Here is a 5731-nt window from a genome sequence, read left to right on the forward strand (position 1 = left end):
TCGGGCATATATGTAAACCACCTTTTATCAAAATTCGGTGAAAATTTCATATTTTATGTCCCAAAGCAGTTATATCAATATATGTTCAGATTTGGACAAATTGTAGCTATCTCTAAAAATACACCGTTCTGAACCATATACGACACGGATGTCGAAAAGCCTTACTAAGTCCCTGTGTCAAATTTCAGTGAAATCGGATTATAAATGCGCCTTTTATGGGCCAAGACTTTAAATCGTGATATCGGTCTACATGACAGCTATATCCAAATCTGGACCGATTTGGGCCAAGTTGCAGAAAAATGTTGAAGAGCCTAACACAAAGCACTGTCCAAAATTTCGGCGAAATCGGACAATAAATGCGCCTTTTATGGGCCCAAAGCTTTAAATCGAGAGATCGGTCTATATGGCAGCTATATTCAAATCTGGACCGATCTGAGCCAAATTGAAGAAGAATGTCGAAGGTTCTAACACAACTCACTGTCTTAAATTTCAACGAGATCGGACAATAAATGCACCTTTTATGCCCCAAAACCTAAAACCGAGAAATCGGTCTATATGGCAGCTATATCCAAATCTGAACCGATTAGGGCCAAATTAAGGAAACATGTCGAAGGTCCTAAAACAACTTACTGTCCCAAATTTCAGAAAAATCGGACAATAAATGTGGTTTTTATGGGCTTAAGACCCTAAATCGGGGATCGGTCTATATGGGGGCTATGTCAAGATATAGTCCGATATAGCCCATCTTCGAACTTAACCTGCTTATGGGCAAAAATTGAATTTGTGCAAAGTGTCAGGTCAATATCTCTATTTTTTACGACTGCAGCGTGGCTATATCAGTCCACGTTTTGATATAGCTGCCATATAAACCGATCTTGGGTCTTGACTTCTTGAGCCTCTAGAGGGCAAAATTCTTATTCGATTGGGCTGAAATTTTGCCATGTATGTTCAACTGTGCCTAGTATGGTTCAAATCGGTCCATAACCTTATATAGCTGCCATTTAAACCGATCTTGGATCTTGACTTCTTGAGCTTCTAGAGGGCGCAATTGCATTCCGATTTGGCTGAAATTTTGCATGTCGTATTTTATTCTTACTTTCAACAACTGTCTCAAATAAGGTTTAAATCGGTTCATAACCTGCTATAGCTGCCATATAAACCGATCTGGGGTCTAGACTTCTTGAGCCTCTAGAGTGCGCAGTTCTTATCCGATTGAAATGAAATTTTGCACGACGTGTTTTGTTATGACTTCCAACAACTATGCTAAGTATGGTTCAAATCGGTCTATAACCTGATATAGTTCTCGTATGAACCGATCTGGGGGCTTAATTTCTTGAGCTTCTAGGGGACGCAATTCTTATCCGATTGGAATGAAATTTTGCACGACGTGTTTCGCTATGATTTCCAAGAGCTGTGCCAAGTATGATTCACATCAGTTCATAACCTGATATAGCTGTCGTATAAATCGATCTTGGGTCTTGACTTCTTGAGCTTCTAGAGGGCGCAATTGCTATCCGAATTGGCTGAAATTTTACATAAAGTATTTTATTATGACTTTCAACAACTGTGCCGAATAAGGTTGAAACCGATTCATAACCTGCTTTAGCTGCCATATAAACTGATCTGGAATCATGACTTCTTGAGCTTCTAGAGGTCGCAATTATTATCCGATTTGCCTGAAATTTTGTACGCAGATCCTCTCATGACCATCAACACACGTGTTTATTATGGTCTGAATCGGTCTATAGCCTGATACAGCTCCCATATAAATCGATCTCTCTATTTTACTTCTTGAGCCCCAAAGGGGACAACAAATGCGATCTGTTTCTTGATCACAAGAATGCATGGAAAGACAGACGAACATAGCTAAATCAGGAAGTGATTCTAAGCCGATCGTTATAGTTACCAATGGGTCTAGCTCTTCTCCTGCTTAGCGTTGCAAACAAATGCCCAAATTTATAATACCCTGTACCACAGTGGTTGTGGTGTTGGGTATAATGCCCGTGCTTCAGCGTTATGAATATGAGTTTTTCTCTTACAGTTCAGTATGCAGACGATTGGTCACACTCACACATAATCGGCTATTTATGCATGTGCCAGCTACACCATCCTTATTGGTGTGGCAAAAAATCCCCAAAAACCCTCATGGTCAATGTTGAGGCCGGTCCTGACTGGGTTTAGTCCATCCGCATTGCAGCCAATGTTTTTGTTTTGGCTGCTTGTTGTGGCGGTGGTGGTGTTGCAGCCATTCCAGGCTTGTGGCGGATGTCGCTGTTGCACTGTTACACGCTTACCCGATGTGCTGCATTGTATTTTGCGAATTATTATGGCCTGTCTGAGAGTCTGTTTGTCTGTCCGTCCGTCTGTTGGATGGCTGCGTTGCAATTTATTAAATGTCTTCATTTTCTGTTGTTGTTTAAAGCTGTAAAGAGTTAATGTTGTTATTAAGTCATGTTGCTATTGTTGCTGTTGCTGTTGCTGGTGTTCTTGCTGTTTATGCCTCTTAAAATCATTGTTACCAGAATTATATTTTCGGCTGGTGTTGGAGATGTTTTGGTTTGGGGCTTCAGGATTTCTGTTTTCCTCTTTACATCATATAGACGACATGAATGCATTCATACACCCCACAAACGCCTAATGTAAGGGGGAGAATTGGTAATGAAGGAACTACGATAAATACTAGTATGGAAATTTGTATAGCAAAAACTTTATTAAGACATGTTTTTGATAAAAAATTCCGTTATGTATTTTTATGGAAAACATTGCATTATGAAAATTGTAAGTATGCCGGCCGGAATTCGAACCTGGGCATACGGAGCTGCAGCGAGAGCCATCGCCGTTATCTTGCGTTCGAAGCCATCAATACAACTCCAATAGATGCACAGAATCATGTGGGAGTAGTGTAACTTGTTGTAGACAAAATATCTACGATTACAGGAAAACACATGCTTTGGGAAAAGTACAGCTAATAGACAGGGTTGCCGAGCGTGGTTATTGTGGTAATTGTATCATAGAGGCATTTTCGCAATAAACGCAATACAAATGCAACATACAAACTTAAGGTCCATGAAGCCGTCACAACTAATTTGGTTGAAAAGTCTTCTACGACGACACGCTCCCCATAGTGGTTGGTGTGTGTTGCGATCTCTGGCTTTCCTTTTCCATTTGCAAAGAAAATCTCCCATCATTGAGCTCGTCTCAAAAGAGAAGCAAACGAAAATTGGAAATTTTCATGATCTTCGACCTTACAGACAGAAATTTAAAAAGTAAATTTTCATTGTGAAATTTCTATAGCAAAAATTTCATTGTGAAAATTTTAGGGTAAAAATTTTTATGTGCAATTTTAATGTAAAGTGTTCGTAGTAAAAATTTCATTGTGAAATTTTTATGGTAAAAATTTTAATGTGAAATTTTTATGGAAAAATTTTAATGTGAAATTTTTATGGAAAAATTTTAATGTGAAATTTTTATGGAAAAATTTTAATGTGAAATTTTAATGGTAAAAATTTTAATGTGAAATTTTTATGGTAAACATTTTAAAATGAAATTTCTATTGTAAATTTTATTTTCATTGCGAAATTTGCATAGTTAAAGGATTGTCAATTTTTTTCAATTAAAGATTTTCTAGTTGACAATTCATTGTTAAATTTTTATATTAAAAATTTCACATTGGAATTTTTATAGTAAAAATTTCACAGTGCAATTTTTATATTGAAAATTTCACAGTGGAATTTTTATAGTAAAACTTTCACAGTGGAATTTTAATAGTAAAAATTTCACAGTGGAATTTTTATAGTAAAAATTTCAGAGTGAAATTTTTATAATAAAAATTTCACAGTGGAATTTTTATAGTAAAAATTTCACAGTGGAATTTTTATAGTAAAAATTTCACAGTGGAATTTTTATAGTAAAAATTTAACAGTGGAATTTTTATAGTAAAAATTTCACAGTGGAATTTTTATAGTAAAAATTTCACCATGGAATTTTTATAGTAAAAATTTTATAGTAAAAATTTCACAGTGGAATTTTTATAGTAAAAATTTCACAGTGGAATTTTTATAGTAAAAATTTCACAGTGGAATTTTTATAGTAAAAATTTCACAGTGGAATTTTTATAGTAAAAATTTCACAGTGGAATTTTTATAGTAAAAATTTCACAGTGGAATTTTTATAGTAAAAATTTCACAGTGGAATTTTTATAGTAAAAATTTCACAGTGGAAATTTTATAGTAAAAATTTCACAGTGGAAATTTTATAGTAAAAATTTCACAGTGGAATTTTTATAGTAAAAATTTCACAGTGGAATTTTTATAGTAAAAATTTCACAGTGGAAATTTTATAGTAAAAATTTCACAGTGGAAATTTTATAGTAAAAATTTCACAGTGGAATTTTTATAGTAAAAATTTCACAGTGGAATTTTTATAGTAAAAATTTCACAGTGGAATTTTTATAGTAAAAATTTCACAGTGGAATTTTTATAGTAAAAATTTCACAGTGGAATTTTTATAGTAAAAATTTCACAGTGGAATTTTTATAGTAAAAATTTCACAGTGGAAATTTTATAGTAAAAATTTCACAGTGGAATTTTTATAGTAAAAATTTCACAGTGGAATTTTTATAGTAAAAATTTCACAGTGGAATTTTTATAGTAAAAATTTCACAGTGGAATTTTTATAGTAAAAATTTCACAGTGGAAATTTTATAGTAAAAATTTCACAGCGGAATTTTTATAGAAAAAATTTAAAAAAATTAAGAGTCTGTCCTAAATTTCAGCAAAATCTGATAATAAATGTGGCTTTTATGGGCCTATGACCCAAAATCGGATGATCGGTCTGTATGACATCTAATCCAAATCTGAACCGATCCAGGCCAAATTAACGAAGGATGTCGAAGGGCCTCACACAACTCACTGTCTCAAATTTCATTAAAATGGAACAATAAATGTCGCTTTTATGGGCCTAAGACCCTAAATATGCGGATCGGTCTATATGACAGCTTTATCCAAATCTGGACCGATTTGAGCCAACTTAAAGGAGGATGTCGACTGGCCTAACACAACTCCCTGTACCAAATTTCAACAAAATCGGATAACATATGTGGCTTTAAGGGGCCCAAGTCTATATGGCAGCTATATCCAAATCTGAACCGATCGGGACCAAGTTGCAGAAAAATGTTGAAGTGCCTAACACAACTCAATGTCGCAAATTTCAGCAAACTCGGATAATAAATGTGGCTTTTATGGGACTAAGAACCTAAATCGGCGGATCGGTCTATATGGGGGCTATATCATTGGTCCGATATAGCCCATCTTCGAACTTAACCTGCTTATGGACAAAAAAAGAATCTGTGCAAAATTTCAGCTCAATATCTCTATTTTTTAAGAGTGTAGCGTGATTTCAACAGACAGACGGACAGAGGGACGGACATGGCTAGATCGTCTTAGATTTTGACGATGATGTACTTTATAGGGTCGGTGGTGGGTATAAAACTTTTACCCTAATTTCCATACCTCTGTCCAACTACAGAATGAGATGCTATTTTCGCACAAAAACATTTATGGCCGCATACAACATTGGTCATGTTGAAATGCTGGTGTTGAGTTGCTGTTAATGTCATGTTGGCTGAAATGACGTAGTGACTGACATCATGTTGGCTGTCACTGAAATGTTGCTTGGTTAGCCGGGGCTTGCAGCTTGCAGCAAACCACCTCCAAGCATACACAATGGCATT

This window comes from Stomoxys calcitrans, chromosome 1 (genome assembly GCF_963082655.1).
Source record: "Stomoxys calcitrans chromosome 1, idStoCalc2.1, whole genome shotgun sequence".
Classification (NCBI taxonomy): Eukaryota; Metazoa; Arthropoda; class Insecta; order Diptera; family Muscidae; genus Stomoxys; species Stomoxys calcitrans.